Source organism: Sminthopsis crassicaudata, chromosome 4 (genome assembly GCF_048593235.1).
Source record: "Sminthopsis crassicaudata isolate SCR6 chromosome 4, ASM4859323v1, whole genome shotgun sequence".
NCBI lineage: Eukaryota > Metazoa > Chordata > Mammalia > Dasyuromorphia > Dasyuridae > Sminthopsis > Sminthopsis crassicaudata.
Window position 1 is genome coordinate 16788714 of NC_133620.1, and position 19922 is coordinate 16808635.

A 19922-nucleotide genomic window follows, 5' to 3' on the forward strand; every position below is an offset into this window, starting at 1 on the left:
TATATGCAAATATAGTGTATACAATTATATAAATATATACATAAATGAACAGACACTTACATAGATATACATATGTGTTTCTTATCAAACTCTTCTCTGAGAAATTAGAGACCATTATTTTTTCCCTAAGTGTTTCCCTACTTATCCCCCAAAACATTAATTTTATCAAAACTTTTCAATTTCACATAATCAAAATAATCTATTTTACTTTCTTTTATCAATTTTTGGTTAAGAATTTTTATTTCCCCATAACGGTGAAAGGCATATGATTGACTTCTCTGAATGGTGGCTTTTTGCTGGCCCCTAACATAAATGACTCCATGTTGGCTCACTAGTTGACACAGCTGTATACAAGCAAGTTCCTATGCATCCAATAACTGGTTTATCCAGCTTCATCTAAGCCATATATGCAAAGTATGCAAGGCTCTCTTGATCATAATCAGTTTAGCAAACTTTCCCAATCTCAGTGCCCTTGTATCAGATAAGGATCTGGGAGTCAAGCTGCCAAGATTCCCCTGCTAGTTGGTCCCTGGGAATCTGCTAAACAGCAATAATCAGAAACAAGAGCAGAGACCTTGGTACAGGGTTCTCAACTGGGGATTGACCAGAGGATCAGATCATATAACCACTGCCTATGTTTGCCCACAGGACTGAAGGATGGAAAAAACTCCTATTTGTATGTCCGTGAGTAATAAAACTTCCTGACTTGTGAACTTTGAGTATGTGAGTTCTTCTAATATCTTTCTCACAATCTAGAATACTTTTTTTTTTAAAAAGCCTCTTTTTATATCCTCTTAATCACTTTTTATTAGAGAATAGCTTTTAGATATTCATCATACATAAATATATGATTGCATCTATAATATATAACAGATAGATGTATATAAGTATATATATGTACATACACATGTATATCTACAGATATATAAATACATACACATATGTATATAAATATATACATATATATTTATGTAAATATATACACAGAACATACATAAAGATGCATCTACATGTGTGTTACTTGTCTCTATATCTTGATAAACAAACTCTTCTCTGAGAAACTGGATATAAAGAAGTTTTTCCCCAATTGAACACATCTCTAATTATCCTAAATACATTAATTTTAATAGAAGTTTTTAAATTTTGTGTTATTAAAATTATCTATTTGAATTTTTATTACTTGTCTTTCTCAATTTTGGACAAAACTGTGCATTTTCCCCCATTTATGAAAAGGATTTGATTTTTTTTAATCATAGCCTCTTGTATTGTATTGTAAGATCTTGTATTGATGAATTTATTATAGAGTGAAATATAACATGGGTGTAAGATATAAAATAGTCTGTCAGACTGCTTTCTAATTTTTTTCTGGAGATTAAAAAAAATCAACCTAAAATCAGTTGATGTTTTTGAGTTTATCAAATTATTTGATTATCAAATAATTATTTGAATTCTTTGTTGAATTATTTATCAATTTTTGTTGTGTCCTATTATTTCTGAGTCTTTCTTCTTTAGTCTGTTCCATTAACTACGTTCTATTTTCTAAACTTGTGACCAGTGATTTTGATTATTTGTGCTTTATTACATTATATTGCACTATATACAATTATATTACATATAATTTAAGATATAAAAGCACTTTTTCCCCTTTCTGTCCTTTTTATTTTCTTTGATTTTCTATATTTGTTTTTATCTAAATGGATTTATTTTTTACTTATGAATTTGATCAGCATGTTGTCATACATGAAATGGAGATTCAAGATTTCATATAGGATTTTTTTTGTTTTGTTTTGTTTATGAACATGCTCTATATCTTAAAAAGAGAAAAATATATAGTGCTCTTTTATGATATTTATTCTGTGCTGGATATTATGTAATATTTTAGTAATAAAAAGGAATATTTCTCTTTAATAATAATCTCTCTTCACATATGCATTGTAGCATTCCAAAATGTAGACAATTGAAGGAAACTTTCTATTGACATCTAGTCCAAAAGACATACCACAGGATTCCCCACCCCAATGTAAACAGTAAGTCATTTTGAAGACTTAGAAGAAAAGGGAGCTCATCCCTAATGTTTATGGTCTGAGCACAAATCAGACAAATCAGTCAAGAGAAATCTTTCTTAGCAGAGGCTCTGATCTAACCTGGATGACAGATAATGACCATACTTCCCTCTTGCCCCAGTGAAAAAATAAAAACATCAGCCTATTTTAAAGAAAGGACCTCTGAGGACTGGGGGAATAAGGGAGGTTATAGGAAAAGGCTGTACTTGACAAACCTGGAAGGAATGTCAGATTTAATCAAGAAGAAAAGAGAAAGGCATTCCAGGCCAGTCAGGCAGACAGTCAAGAAGGACCGATTAAGTATTCTATAGGCCCAATCTTATGCCAGGTAGAAATAAGGGGCCTAAGGAAACACTGCAGCGGGAACAGGATGAGCTGAATTTAAACAAGGAGAAGGCTGTGCTAGTCAGACCACATTTGGGAGTCTTATTTGCAGAAGGAACTTGCTGTTGGAACATATATATGGATAAAATGATATATTGTCCTCTACTACCCAGTTAACCAGATCTTTTAACAAAGCATAAAAAAGAGCAAACAAACAAAAAATGAAACGAAACAGGAAAGTATCTCAGGAAAACTGATTAACCCATCAAACAAGTCCAACAGAATATGCCATATTCCACACTTATTATGCCTAACTCTACAAAGGGAAAAGAGGGTTTTCTCAACCCTTCCCAGGATGAAGCTTGTTGATCTTAATTGTCAGGTCTAACTATATCCTCTCCACAACACATACATTTGTTGTTGCTATTATGCCTGACTTTCTGTGACCCCATTTGGATTTTCTTGGCAGAGATACTGGATTGATTTACCATTTTTACTGATGAGGAACTGAGGCATATACTAGTAAGTGTCTGAAGGTGGGATCAAAGTCATGAAGATCAGTCTTCCTGACTTTAAGTCTGCATCATAGTGTATCTATTGTGAAAACAATAATATCCTATTGGATTCTTGGACCGTGACTTGCTTGGGTTATCCCCCCATTGCCAAGCATTAACTTGGTCTCTAGGTTTTACTACCACAAAAATTGTTGCTCTCAACACTTTGGTCTACATAAGGCCCTTTATTTGATCATTTGCTTCCTTAAAGCATATGTATACCATGAAGTGAAATCTGGGTCAAACAGTATAGATATTTTAGTCATTTTCTTAGAATAATTCCAACTTATTTTCAAGAATGACTGAACAAATCAAAACTACCATGAGTGTGGTGATTCCTGTAGTCCCCCTTCCCCAATCTTATTTCTACTTATTGTTACCTATATCAATTTACTAAATATAAGGTGGGAGCACTGAGTCTCCAATGAGACTTTCATTTTTAATTATATATATATATATATATATATGTATGTATGTATGTATGTATATATATATAAATACCTATTGTTATTCATATCATTATTATTGTTATCATCATCTTTGTTATTAGCCCAAAGTCTTGAGATGACTTTATTCCCAAAGATTTCTTCTCCATTATGCTGAAAATAAAGACATTTTTATAGAGCAATACAGAGGTGTTTGTGTAAATGGTTAACAATCAGGGGAAAGAATATGCAGACACCTTTAATCTGTTTTTTGAACATTTCTTAAGTCTAGGTAATTATCCAAACAATAACTCAAGTCCTGATTTGCAGGGCTGGCTAATTGCTTACATGTAAATGCTTATACTACAAATTTAACAATTGTGTGTCACAGGTGAATTAGAGGTCTCATAAGTCATGAGATCTAATAGTTTTTGCTCTTTTAATTTTACATTTTCTAATTAGTGATTTGTAACAATGATTCCAATAGAGGAAAATAGCAGGTAATTTTTCTTTTGAGAAAAATTAAATGTTGTTCTATATATTATCACATGGGCCATTTTGAAGAATAAAAATAATTCTTAAGTACCATTAACAGAAGTGAATAAAACAGACCGAGCAAAAACTCTTCTTCATATCTTATTTTTCCTCCAGAGGAGTCATCATATATAGTGGAAAGCAAAGCGTCTAGATTTAGATGATATTAGTGAAATCCTCAAGGAAAATGGGTGGAGTAGGGCCTTAGTCTGGAAAAGCCATCTTTCTGAGTTCAAATTTGGCTTCAGATACTAAGTAGATGTATGATCCTAGGTAAGTCATTGAATCCTGGTTGCTTCAGTTTCCTTATCTGTAAAATTAACTGGAAAAATAAAGGAAAAAGCACAATATTTTGACCAAATGGGGTCACTGAGAGTAGGATGTGACAGAAAGATAACTGAAAGTCAGATTATAGTTCTTTCTATATCCAATTATTAAGTGTGGTCAAATTACTTTAAGTTGCTTGTGTCTAAGTTTTCTCATCTATAAAAATAGATGGGGGTAGAATTCATGATTTCTATTGTTTCTTCTAAGTCTAAAGAGAGGGAAATCAGCAATGTTTGGAATCAGTTACCATGTCTCCTTATGTCTTTTGGTCTCTATACTCAGCTTCCTGAATTCCTTCAAATAATTAACCATTAGCATCCTCTGCTGTAATTACTTACTTGATATTGTCTCTGGGAAAATCTTCAGTTTATCAATGTTCTTCCCAAATAGGCTTTCAGTGTCCAGAAAACCCCAAACTTGTTGCAGAGACACAACTATAAGTTCATGATTTGGCCATTCTTTACTTCTGCAGAAGATGTTTGGATTTTCGGTAAATAATAAAACAACAGCTGCAATTTATATAATATCTAATATGTGCTATATAAATAGTCCTATGCTAAGTACTTTATAACTGTTACCTCATTTGATCCTCACAATAACACTGGAAGATATTGTTATTATCCTTATTTTTGGATGAGGAAACTGAGGCAACAGTGTTAGGTGAGTTTTCTAGATACTGTCTTCAATTCATCAAGAAATGGTAGATGAGGGGGCAGCTAAGTGGTGCAGTGGATAGAGCACCAGCCCTGAATTCAGGAGGACCCTAGTTTAAATCTGGTCTCAGACACTTAACACTTCCTAGCTTAACACCCTGGGCAAGTCACTTACCCAGTCTCAGGGGAAAAAAAGGGAAAGAAAAGAAATGGTAGATGAAATACTTCCTATCTGTATGAGCCTGGGAAAGTCACTTAACCCCAACTGCCTCAGCAAAAAAGACAGAGAGAGAGAGAGAGAGAGAGAGAGAGAGAGAGAGAGAGAGAGAGAGAGAGAGAGAGAGAGAGAGAGAGAGAGAGAGAACACACACAGAGAGGAAGAAAGACAGACCGAGAGAGAGATGGTAGATGAATAAAAAAGGTGAAGAGATGTCAGTGGTGTCAGTTTAGCTTCGATGGCAGATCCTCCAAAATAGCCACATTGAGCCTGCAAACAGACAGTACAATATTTTGTGGAGAAAGGGTCAATCTTGAGTTGACTTGGGTCCAAACCCTGCCTCTGACATCTGTGAACTTTTTCCCAATGAGAAAATGCTTCAGGTAATTCTTTCCACTAGTTAGAGTTAAAGATCTGCATCAGGGTAGGGAATGGAGATGCCAGGAATTTTCCATTCCAATGAAATCACAGATACTGAGGCTGAATAAATTAAATTATGATTTAAAAACAAAAAAAGCATTTCTAATCTTTTTGAGTTGGTCATTGTGCTTAACAGTTTATTATGCTTCTCTTTCTATTCTAAACTTTGCTTTCCCCAGGAAGGATTTAGAGAGTCCCCATTTTCCTGGTAAAGGGTAAAATTTCTGTAAAGCACATTTATTTCTTGATCACCAGTGTAAATTCTTGCTTTATTTTTTTTCCGGGAGTGGAGTGAGAACTTCCAAGTCAATTATGAAGAAAATTTGTGTTACCTAGAACAGCTAAAAGTGTTCTGCCGAAATTCTAGGCAAGGAAAAAGCCTTGACTTTCCAAAGCAAATGGCCAAGGGGAAGATCCCTGGGTGCTGACAATAGAAACTGTCTCAGGAGCAAGCCAAGGCCAGTATATATCTTTCAAATTTCCATCAGTGAAAACTACATGGTGGATTCTCAAGAGAGGTGCCCAATAATTTAGAACTCCCAATATGTATATGGTGGCAAGATTTGGAATGGATATGACTAGGAACAATCAAAGGGAAGCATTTGTATCAGGGATATAAGTCTTGGATGGAAGAAATCCCCAATCTGCCAGTCTGAAAACTTTGAGGAAAAACTTACACAAAAATCAGCCATCTATAAAGAGAGAAAAACTTCTATCTGATCCAGGAGAACAGATTTTTCTAGTTTCTAATGGTAAGAAAACTAGCAAAAAAATGATAAATCAAGAAGCCTTACTGAATATAAATCATATGGAACCAGTGGTAGTAATAAAACTTTGATTTCACAATCTAAAATCACCCATGGGAGAAATCCCTTGGGATAAAAATATAAGGAATATTCTATAGCTAGGAAATGTTTTCATTACATAAAATAATTTTAATTTTGATCAGAAAGACCACACAAAAAATGGGATATCTATAGTAAAGAGGGATTCCACACACTGTCAAAATGACCACTGTGATAAAGAATTCATTCAGGAATCAGATTTAGATGCTCATGAGCAAATGCACAAAGAGGAAAAACTCTCTAAAGAGGATCATTGTGACAAAGGGTTCCTACCAAAAGCTGACTTCAGTGATCATAAAATAATCCATGTAGATGAAAAATTCTACAAATATGACAGTGTAATGAAGAATTTATTCAGAAAGATAATCCCACTTAACCATGAAGGAAGAAGGAACTGACACTCGGAAAAGAGCTTACAAATGTGATCAATGTGAGAAAAGGTTCTTTTCAACATCAAACCTGAGTGCTCATCAAAGAATCCATACAGGGGAGAAACCCTATAAATACCATCTGTGCGGCAAAGGTTTTGTACATAGATTTGAACTCACTAAACACCAGAGGATTCATTCAGGAGAGAAACCCTATAAATGTAACCAGTGTGGCAAAGGGTTTGTTCAGAAAGGTCAACTCATGACACATCAAAGGAGCCCTATCGGGGAGAAGCCCTGTAAATGGTATCAGCGTGGAAAAAAATTCAGTGATCCATCAGATTTGAGTCAGCATCAGACAGTGCATAACTGGGTGAAACCCTATAAATGTGATCAATGTGGAAGAAAATTTAAATTTCCATCAAGTTTGTCCAGGCATCAAAGAGCACACACAAGAGTGAAACCCTATAAATGTGCTGAGTGTGACAAAAGATTTTTTTCAGAAAAGCTATCTCACTATTCATCAAAGGATTCATACAGGAGAGAAACCCTATAAATGTGATCGGTGTGAAAGAGAATTCATTGAATATTCAAGTTTGTTTTACCACCAGAGGGTACACACAGGAAAGAAACTCTACAAATGTGATCAATATGGAAAAGAACATAAATTTCCATCAAGTTTGTCCAGGCATCAAAGAGTACACAAAGAAGAGGAAACCATGTAATACAATCATTACATTAAATAACTGAAATATCAAGTAAGCTTTAGGATATATCAAAAAATCCACCAAATAGAAAAAGTTTAGAAATGTGATCAGTATCTGAAAGAGCATCTCACTGATCCACTAAGGGGAGAAACTTTGTCAATGTATTTTCTTTGCAATCAGTTATTAATTATAGCAATTAATATACATCTGACAGGGAATTTCCTTACCAAGTGAAAACCTACCCTGATTGGTGGATAGTAATTTAACCACAAGACTCAATGTCTTGAGCAATCTGCACAGGGGAACTTATCCCCTCCTAAAACACTGTCTGGTACTCCCCTTCATGAACGAGGTTACTCTAAACTTACAAGGACTTCTTTTCCCCAAGGTAAGAACTGACCCAGACAGGGTGAGTTTATACTTTTAATAGAAGTTAGTCTCCTAGTTCTGTATACTCTAAGAAGTTAGATCTCCTATTTAGGTGGGATCCCAAGATTAAAGAGCATATTCTTTGAAGGCGAAAAGTAATCTCATCAATCAGTCCTATCCTTCAAGACTGGCTTTAACTAGACCTGGGCCTTGAAAAAGAAATTAAGGAGGAAAAACCTGGATCCCAATTTAATAATTGATTATTAATATAATAGTATAAGAACAATTTCTCTCAAAAGGACAGAAACTTTGGCTTAAAAGTGAAGAATTAGGTACCTAACTTCCAAAATATAGAGCTTTATTTTATCACTAGTGTTTTCTCTTTGACTATCCCTCTGGTTTTACAAGCCACATATATATGGCTCAGATAGATTTTTCTCAGACTTCTCCTTCCTTCCAAAGAGACATTACATGTTTTTACCTCCTTAAATAAATTTACTTTTAAAAAAGAGATTTGTTAATCCCTTCTGTTACCCTCTACCACGAAACAAATTATAAAAAGAAACAAAACAATTTTTTAAATTACTATGTTGTTTGAAAATAAAACAAATTTTCATATCAGCTATGTCTAAAAATGTTTTTTTACAGCAGTCTATCAATCAATCAATATTTCTTAAGTTCCTACTATGTGCCAGGAATTACTTTAAGCACTAAGCTCATCTTCCGTCTCTTAGAAACAGAGAGGCAGATTCTATCTTTATTCCTTTGGGTGGATGGTTCATTGTTCAAAGTTCTAAAACATACCCATCATTTTTATCTAAAGGTATTTATGATCATATATGTTGTTCTCCTCATTCTGCTCTATTGTATCTACATCAATTCTTAACAGGTCTTCCTATTTCCTCTATTTCATTATTTCTCATGGCACAATAATGTTCCATCACATTCACATACCATGGTTTGTTTAGCTATTTTTCAATAGGAGGTAACCTTTTAGTTTTGCAATCCTGTCTAGCACAAAGAAAGCCACTATAAATATTTTTGTACATTGAGATCCTTTTCTTCCTCCTTTGCTTTCTTTGAAGGTATAAGACCAACAATGGTCTTAACAATAAGACCAAGCTGGGTCAATAGAGAGTTTGTAATTTCTGGGGCATAGTTCCAAATTGTTACCCAGAATGGCTGGGCCAATTCATAATTTCCCCAACACTGCACTGGAGTACCTTTTTTCCCACAGTGTCTCCAACATTTGCCATTACATTCTATATAGAGGCAACTGGGAGGTAAATGGATAAGTGCTGGTCCTTTAATCAATAAAACTGAGTACAAATCTTCCCCTCAGACACTTACTAGCTGTTTATTCCTGGATAATTCACTTTAACTCTGTCTTCCTCAGTTTTCTCAACTGTGAAATGGGGGCCATAATGAGATATTATTATTTTATTATATTAATAACCCATTGTTAATCAGGATCCAGATTTTTTTTTAATTTCCTCATTCAGGATCTTCCCCCTATAATTCAGTCAGTTTCTGAAGGACATTGTGGTTAAAAGAAATTGCCCAAATCTCCCAGGAACAAGCTCCTTCACATTGGGCAAGATCCGATCCAACCAGAAAACCTTACTTCTGAAGCAACTAGCAAACATCACTTTTGTTTAGAGTATAAATACAATCTAATCTAGATAAATTCCAGCCCCAAAATACTAGATCTATGCCCTTCCAACCTCTGCTATAGTTGAGGGCAACCCAGCTATGAATTTGGAAACGATCCAGTGTGGTCTGGGTAGAAATGGACTCTTTAATCCAAATTTCTCCAGGTGGCCGAGTCTCGCCATCAAGTCCCAGTCCTCAGCAGGAGTTGCTGAAGGTTTTTGGCCAACTTCCACATGTGAAAGTCCATTTCCCAATAAGTGTTTACTTGTCAATAACTGCCAACTTGTCAGCAACCGTCCCTCCTTTTTCAAAGGTATTTAAGCATTCAATGATTTCTATGTTTTTGGAAACCACTGACCCTTAACAATTATCAGGTAGTCTAATTAATAAATTGATCATAAATTATCCAGAAATTGTTTCAGTATTTTCATTCATCTCAATAATAGCACCCACCACACAAAATTATACTGAAGACCAATCGGGATAATATTTGTTAATGTCCAGAGTAGGCATTTAATAAATACTTATTCCCTTTCCCTCTTTTGTCATCTTAATCAGTCTTAATAGGTTTGAGGTGGAACTGCACAGAACTAATGTGACAACATTTGATTTTAACCAAAGTAGCAAAGGAATGTAAAAAGACAGGCCGGTGAAATTTATAAAAACCTATAAATTTGGGTTTAATGTTTAAACTTCAGGAGATTAGTGTTTAAAAAAAAAAAAAAGTTGGCCCAAGATGTGATCCAGAATTGGAATTTTATAGATGAAGGAGATATTAGAATCACAGTAGGAAATTCTCAGAGTTTGAAAGGACCCTAGAAATCATCCAAACCCCAAAAGTACTTTCTTTACCAAATTCTCAATATATTGTCTTCAAGCCTGTTGTGGTAGTAAGGCCTTTTTTTCCCCTACTATATATTAACTGTTTGGTTAGGGACAAATCATGGAATTTTTCCTCACCTCGTTTTCTTTATGTTCAAAATAAAGATATTAGATCCCATGATCTTACTTCTTTTACTTGAAGGTAGCAAGACTACACTGGGGCTGCCCAGTCGTTGTCCTATTTAGGATTCATTCTCATTTAGGCTCAGCTAAAAAATCTGATTGTAACTTTCACCAAGGTTAAGCAAAACTACTGTTATCTCTCATCTATATGATAAGCCTGCACTATTTAAAAACAAATATACATTGGTTCTATCGCATATTCTTTCAGTTTAATAATGATCATAAATATTTATATGCAAAATTTATCCATGTATTTATGTTTCATATATAAATATTTATATACGTAGACATATAAATTCGTATTTCTATATAAAATTTATATAGTTTTCTAAGCTTGGCAAAGAGTTTTATGAACATTAGCTATTGTCCACATTTTACAGGTGAGGAAACTGGGGCTGGGAAAAGTTGTCACTTGTTTAAGGTCACACAGTTAAGTGTCTGAGGCCAGATTTGAACTGAGGTTTTCCTAATTCCAAGTCCAGCTCTTTACTGCTTCCTCCGTCCTTGGTCCTCTTCTGATTTCATTTTCTCTCCCATTTGGTGATCTCATTATTTTCCATGGCTTACGTGATCATCTTTAAGAACATTAATTACTTCCAGATCAATTGATCTAGCTCAGTTTCTCTGCTGTGTTACGTCAGTTGGATATTTTAACTTGGAAGTCCCCAAGGCATCTTAAATTGAAGATGTTCAAAACAAAATTCATCGTCATTCATCCTGAAAGCTTCCCATCTTTCCAATTTTCCCATTACTCTTCAAAGATTCAGCATCCTTCCAGTTATCTAGATGGTATATACTCTAGTCATCTCACTCAACATACACACATACATACATGTGTACAAACGCTGTTACTAAATCTTGTGATTTTTTTTCTTGTATTCATCTCCTCCTGTCTTGTTGCATAATCACCATTCCCTTACAGGACCTCATCTCTTCCATCAGAATTTTGGCAATAGCTCTTTGTTAGAGTAGGATTGAAAACATCCCAGTAAATTAATATTTACTACATAAATTAGGTAAAAATGTCTCATTTTTGATGAGTGAAGTGGGATAACTCAAAGCAACAAATTTGTTTTTTGTTGACTAATGGTTTAAAAAGTAGTAATTTGTTAGAACGGAGTAAATCTAGAAAGCATTCAATTTCTAGATTCTATATTAGAAGGAACAGCTTAAGTACAAAAGTAAAGCTTTATCTCAGTCTTGAATTCTTCTTTTGCTTTGCATAGAGAAGTTTTTTTTTAGCTTTGAAGGATGAGGAGGATGTTAGCTCTCTTACCTTTCCATTAATAATCTCTCATTGTACCCTCAGGAAGGCTAGGGCTCCCATCTTCCTATCTGGGTTTTGAGAGCATCTCTCAAACACCTGGAGGATATTTTAGACTATATGTTCTTACTGTACCACTTTAGTAAAAACTTCTTTTTAAAAAGTAATTGTTGCCTGATGAAATGATCCTTAATTGATAAGGATAGAAAAAAGCATGTCAGTGATGGCTTGAATATTTACCATGACCACGTATACCCTTACCCTTCAGAGATACCCTGAGGATATCCTAGGGTCATAGATATAAGATGTAGCCAAGTTCTAGGGACTTAATTGGTAAGTGGAAGTAGAAGTTCAATAATGATCCTCAGATGGTACACAAGCTACACTCCTAAATGGTTTCTCAATTTTGATCTCTCCCTACCCCAAACCAGCTTCCATTCAGCTTCAAAGCTTTGAGCCATGATAACTGGTGGTTGTCAGGATGTCGACCTATTCCATTGGTCCTTTCTCTAGCTCTTTGAATCCTGTGATTTTAAATATAAAGTCATCGAATTGATTTGAAACCATCTGCAAAGTAATGGTATAGTGAGAATTAATTAATTCTTCTCAAGAGCCTATTTGTATATTTTGAACCTTTTGAATAGGTATGTCATGGATACCAATTTTTGACATAAATGCATTCTTGTAACTCAAGATGTTAGAGTGGATAGAATGCTGGTTTCTGAATCAGGAAGACCTGTATTCAAATTCTGCCTTACTAATTGTGTGAGCCTGGGCAAGTCTCAACTTCTGTTTGCCTCAGCTTCCTAATCTTTAAAAGTAGGGTTAATTAATAGTTTCTGCTTCCCAGACTTGTGCAGATTAAATAAAATAATATTTGTAAAAGTACTTTGCAAACTTTAAATCATAATATAAATGATATTTATTATTCTGTGAACTTCTAAAATATTTTTATAACTGTATTTCAATATAGTTGTTTTCCTTTATGCCCTTAGTATTTTATATTATGCATTCAAAAACATTATTTTGAGAAGACGTCCAGAGGCTACAGCGGATTACCAAAAGAGTTCATGACATAGTGAAAATGTTAGGTGCCCTAGTCTAGATTGTAAATTCAATTAGGAGTGAAATGTTATCCAAATTTTGTAAATTAACCCCTGCCTTGTCCATTGCTCTCTAATTGACATTTCTACAAGGCTTTGGGGTTTCCAAGCATTTTATCTATTACCTTGCTCCATCCTGACAAGAACTCTGGCAAATAGTTGGAATTATGTGGAAACTGAGGCAGACAGAGGTTAAATGATTCACAGATGATCACCTAGATAAGTGTCAGAGGTTTGACTTGAACAAAGAGGAGCCGGGGTTATTTGATCCCACTAGATCCTTGACACTGGGGATTCCTCTAAGTCATTACCAAGAATTAGATGAATCTATTGAAGTCATTCTTTAGAATTCCATTCTCTGGTCACTATCACCAAACAACCTGCTTACAAAATGAGATTCAAACAGATCAACCAACTTTCCCAAGGCTTTAAAGATCTAATAAAGTAAATGATTAAATGACAACTAAGGGTGAACCAATCATAATAAAAACTTAATATTTATCCAGCCCTGTAAGGTTTGTAAATCACTACTTGTATATCTGGGAAGAGGGTGGGGAACATTAGGGAAAAGCCAGGTTAAGGTTTCTAAGATCAAAGTCAGAATTGTGGAGGAAAGCCAAGTTGAAGTAACTTCATTTACATCAAACTCTTCACCTCGCCCCAGTCCAGGAACCCATAAAGCCTCAGGGCAGTTTTTCAGAGCACTGCAACTACAGACTAATTTTCGAGCAGGAATCAAAGTAGTTCAGCCCCAGGACAAGTAACTTAAAAGCCAAGGCTGAAGGCTGATCTCAGAAAGTTAAAAGGAATGCAGACTGCCCCCAAACAGGCAGGCTGTTTGCTTTTTCTGCCACCTTCCAAGGTTCAGTCTGGAGTGAAGATAAACAGTTGTGAAAGGTGAAGGGGGCTGGGGGGAGTGATGTGGATGTCAGACTTTAAGAAAATAAAACACCAGACCAACTCTTCTTAAGGATATTTGTGTGCAGTCATATACAATGTCCTTAAGGTAAGCTGCAAACTGCACTCAGACTTTGGGGACTCTATTCTAAACCGGCTATCAGTGTGTTCTCAGGTAGAACCAGGTATCAGAAAAAGAAACCGGAATTTGGAGTCTGGAAACTTGACTTTGAACCCTAGAACCAGAGCTTACTGATTATCTATGTCATATGTGTTTTAATATGCTTGGTTGAAAATATACACATATGTATTTTACTAAAGCAACATATACACACGTGCTGTGTGTGCACGTGTATATGTGTAAATATTATGCATATATATGTATATATTGTGTATTATGCTTTGTGGATGTGTGCATATGTGTGCATTTGTATATATGCATAGGTGTATTATGCATACATGTGTGCATGTTTTATATCACGTATATTTGTATTGTGCACATGAATGTGTGTGTGCATTTGTATTTGGGTAAATATGATGTGTGCATGTGTGTGTGTGTGTGTATATATATATATATATATATATATATATATATATATATATATATATATATATACACACACACACCTGTATGTGTGTATAGATATATTATATATGTGTATGTGTATATATGTGTGCACTTGTATGCATGTATAAATATATTATGTGTTTGTACGTATATATGTGTACCTGTATGTGTATAGATATATGTGTACATGCGCATGTATATATGTGTGTATTTGTGAATGTGGGCAGTGTGTATTTATATCGTGTATGTGCATTTGTATGTGTATGTATACACGTGTGCATTTGCACACATCTGTATATGTGTGTATGTGTGCATGTTTATATTGTGTATATTTGTATTGTGTATATGTGTGGTCATGTGTATTTGTATTGTGTATATGTGTGTGCATGTGTGCAATGTGTATTTGTATTATGTATGTGTGTAACATGTATGTGTATGTGAGACGTGTGTGTCCAGGAGTCGGAGGTACAGCCTCCATTAGGGTTCCAGATCTCCTCAGGGATAAATACTTCCAGTTTTCTGGTCGGCTCCTGGAACACAGGACTTCCAGCTAATTGAGGCTGATAACGGCAAAGATTTAGAGAGGCCCGAAGACGTGAAGAGCCAGTTCCCACGGCCTGATCTCTGAGCCTCTGGAGGCAGGCGCCTTAGGGAGCCTTGCTGCACCCATGGAGTCTGTGGAAGTTTGGTAACATGCCAGGGTCCTAACACCTGGAGGTGTCTGAGCCAGGATTCGGACTCGAATTGCCCTGTGCTCTATCCAAACTTCTTACTTGCTCTGTCCAGTCCTACGAGCCACAGCAAGAGCTAGGATTGGAATCCAGCCGACAGCCCAGTGAATAACCCAGTGCAGGGCTTGGAGTCAGAAGACCTGAGTTCAAATCTGACCTCAAACACCTACTAGCTGTGTGATCCTGGGCAAGCCACTGAGACCTGTTTGCCTCAGTTTCCTTATCTGTAAATTTTACTGGAGAAGGAAATGGAAATGCATCCTGCCAAGAAAACCCCAAATGGGTCACAGAGTCAGATAGGACTACAGCAATGGGCCAATCACAAACATTTGTATCTTAGTAATAAATTGTTGGAAGCATGAAAGACTAAGTGCCCTTTCTCTTTACATATTTTCCTCCCCCATTACAATGGGGGCTCCTTATATACATGGGTAGCATCCCAGGCTCTTCGCAATGCAGCTGTCACATTTTAAGAATGAAATGCAGGATTTGCACCTGGGTATTCCTGGCTCAGATATTCTAGGTTACCTTTAATCTTTATTTATATTTTATTTTATATTTTTATTTATTTAGTTATTTATTATTATGATAAATGTACATTTATTACATATTATTATGATATATTATAATAAATATATTTATACTGTAATATGTTCTATTATATTAATAATAATAATATTATAGTATGTAATATACCATATTATGGTATAAAATAAATTTATTATATTTATTTTATGTTAATATTAATAATTAACTAAAGAGATCCTGGGCCAGATTCTGGCCTCATTTAATAAATAAAAATGAAAATTTGAGCTTTGGGGCAATACATTTATTAACACTACTTTAGTGAGCATTTGGAAAGCTTCCCATGCAGTAAATGGGACAAGATTAGTGATTATTTTTTTGCTGACAAAAATACTAGAGACTCAGGTGATATTTCCTAACAGCACTTAGAGGAAAAATTCCCTGTCTTCTCAAGACAGGGCAAAGATTCCAGCCCCATTAAGGATCGCTGGGTACCCACCCCAGTTCTGAACAGACAGAAGGATTTGTTGGACACAATGGATTTCTTTTTCTTAGCAGTCTGAGAATCAAAACCAGGAAATGGCCAATTTACATGTGAAGCAGTGATTAATATTTAATGTTCTCGAGGACATATGTTCTTCTGAAATGTCTGTTCATCTCTGCTTCAGGGCAAGGTGGGGAGGCCCAGAGAAAATCCATTTTTTATGAGGCGTTATAGAGCACAGGTGGCCCAGATGGGAGGGCAGCCTGTGAACTGAAACTCCTGCAGGGGATTTCTTGGTCTTCAGAGACCAGGACCAAGTATGTACTGCAGGGAGGGAAGGAAAGAAGGAAAAGGCTTGCCAACTCCAGCACCACATAAACCATTTGCAAAACTAGCAAAAGAAGAGATTCTACTAAATTCCCCCTGTGACAAAGATATGATCTTCACACATAAGCCAGAGAGAATCAAACCCAGATCATTATATAGGAAAATATGCCTAATGGGCATAAAAGCAAAAATTTTCAGTAAAATATTAGTAAAGGAGCTATAACAGCATTCTACAAAGATTATACCCTATGATCAAGGTGAATTTATATGAGGAATATAGACTAGATTTAATAATAGGAAAACCACAAACAACCATATTAATAACAAAATTAACATATGCAATTTTATAGATGAAGAAAAGGATTTTTCCAAAATATAACATCTATTTTGTTATAAAAATGCACTAGAAACATAATAATTATATAATAATTATATTCAGAATAAAGGAATCTTTTTTTAAAGAACAAAAAGCATATATCTAAAATAAAGAATAAACACTTTATATGAGATAATCAAGAATACTTACCATCTAATTATGATCATTGTTACCACTCCTATTAGAAATATTAATAGTGTGATACTAATATGTAACATTTATATGGTACTTAATATTTGTCAGTTATTCAATTAGGACCTTTACAAATATAGCATTTGTTTTGCACAACAATCCTGGGAGTTAGTTACCATTATTATACCCATTTTATAGATAAAGAAGCTGAGGAATACAGAAATTAGTTGACTTGATCTGGATTTGAATTCAGATTTCCTTCACTCCAGCTCTGATAATCTATAAACTATAAACTATATATCTCTAAACTATATCAATTTTCTGCATGATGGATTATTAAAAGTTCTATGAATTGTGATGAGACAAGTTGAAGAAATTGAAGAAACAGGAATAGGTTTGAAAAAAGAAGCGAAATTATCACTTTTTGTAGGTGACATTATAATGTATTTAAAGAATTCCCAAATTAGAATCCAAAGAATCCTAAAAAAATTATTATAATAGGAACTTCTATATATCTGCAAGATATAAAATCAATCCACATAAATCATCATTTCTATTTACTAACAATAAAACTCAACAGGAGAAAATATAGAAATGCTACTTAATTATGTAGAATGTACAAAATATCTGGGACTTTACCTTCTGATATATATACAAGAAATATAGAAATATGACTAACTATAAGCTACATTTAGGGAAATAAAGACCCACCTTAATATTTAGGAAAATATTAATTGCTTATGAATATGAGTAAAAATTATAAAAATTATCCCAACTAAATTAATTTATTAATTTATTTAAATTATTAAATTATTTAATGTCATATAAATCAAATTACAAATGGTCATTTGTAATTTGCAAACTACAAATAATCATAATGATGAAATTCAGATAGAAGCAAAAAAAAAAAAAAAAAAAGATTGTCTCAATTAAAATAATGAAAAGAAATGGGAACAAAGAGGCCCTAACCTCTTTCAAATTTCAAACTTTCCTATAAAGCAGTAAGTCTCAAAACAACTTGGTATAGGTTAAAAAGATAGCAAGGTGTTTAACAGATTAGATACACAGCATAAACAAATGTTTCTACTTCTCTATTTAATAAACATCCAGGAAAGGGGATAAAGATTCACTATTTCATAAAAACTCCTGTAAAAATTGAAGAGATTAGATTTATTTCAACACTTCACAACTTATGCATGGATAAGATCAAAATGGGTATATGTCCCAGATATTAAAAAATCACATGAGAAATAATTAGAAGGGGCAGCTAGGTGGCACAGAGGATAAAGCACCAGCCCCTTAAGTCAGCATGACCTGAGTTCAAATCTGGCCTCAGACACTTAACACTTCCTCCATGTTTCACCCTGGGTAAGTCACTGAACTCCAATTGTCTCAGAAAAAAAAAAAGAAAGAAAAAAGAAAAAAGGAGAAAAAGGAAAAGGGAAAGCACAAAGGAAAGAAAAGAAACAAAGCAGAGAAAAATTATATATATATATATATATATATACATATATATATATATTTAATCAAAGGGAAAGGGACAAGGAAAGGGAAAAGAAAAAAAAAAGAAACAAAGCAGAGAAAATATTTTTAAAAATCAATAGATCCATGAATGGAAGAAAAGTTTTTTTTTTTTTTTTTCCTCCAAACAAGGGATATAGAGAAGCACAAAAGATAAGATGAGCATTTGTGATTACATAAAACTTAAAAAGCTTTTATTAAAAAAAAAAAAAAAACAAATCCAATCACTTAGAGAATAAAAAGAAAACAACTGCATTTATGTACTAGTTTCTCTATTAAAAGGCCCTTTCCAAGATATAAATAGATCTGATTCACATTTATAAGAATGTGATCCCTTCCTAATTGATAATTGAGCTGAACGTATGAAGAGTCAATTCTCAAGGGAAAATAATTCAAGCTATCTATGTCCATATTCCCAAGAGAAGTGTTTTTTCTATTATTTTAATAACCAATTATTAAATTAAGATGGAAGTTTTTCCTTTCTTTTTTCTTCATTCAAGTATAGTCTATGAAGAGGATTATTTATAGACCAGGTTGCCCAAATCTGCTGGATATGATGTTCCATGATTTTGGGTAGGATTCCACCCAACCAGAAGACTCTACAAACAGAATCTAATCTAGGTGAATTCTTGTCCTTAGGAAATAAACCCATGTCATTTTATGCCATAATTACAGACTACGGAAACCCAACTTATGAAGGAGAAAACCAATCAGAGCAATTTAAGTAGAGATGCATCCTTTGTCCTGATTGTTAGAGGCAGCCAAGCCCCATGATCAAGCCACACTCTTAGCAGGAGGAGCTGAAGACTTTTAGCCCAACTTCTCATTAACAGATCCACTCCCACCTGGACTGTTCACCAGGCAAAATAAATTCTTATCTGTCAGGGCACCTCCTTTTCTAAAGGGACTGATTCAAGGATCAACATGGCATTGTCTTTGGTTACCAAAAGAGACCACTGACCATCAATTTAATGATCTAATTAATCTAATTAATTTAATGATCTAATTAATTAGCCTAACTAATAAATTGATTATTAATGACCCAGAAATTCTGTCTCATGGCTTTTGATTTGTCTTATCTTTCCCTTTCCTCCAAAAATTATCCATATCGTTACTAACTAGAGAAATGAAGACTAAAGCAACTCAGATTTCATTTCAAATCCTTTAGCAGCAAAGATTTAGCAGCAAAGAAAAAAAAAAGAAAGAAAAAAGAAAAGAAAAAAAAGAAATATTATATATAATATTGAAAATTTTGGGAAAACAAGCATATTGAGCACTGTCAGTGAACCTTCTAGGAAGAATGAGGAATTATTTACAAAATAATTACTAAAGAGTGGATGCCCTTTGACCCAAATATATCATTGCTAGGCTTATATCCCAAAGATAAAAAGAGATAAAGGAAAAAATCCTACATGTCCACATATTTATGTTTATAGTCCAAATATTTATAATCAATCTTTTCAATGTAAAAATAAACTGGAAACTAAAGAGTTAATGATTATTTTAAAGAGTAGCTAAATAATTTGTGGT

General features: G+C 34.2%; 1 protein-coding gene across 2 annotated transcripts in view; it reads right to left on the reverse strand.

The window, feature by feature from the left end:
- The window catches only part of FGGY (FGGY carbohydrate kinase domain containing), a 517954-nt gene that overhangs the window by 360132 nt on the left and 137900 nt on the right, over positions 1-19922 (reverse strand). The window lies entirely within an intron of this gene.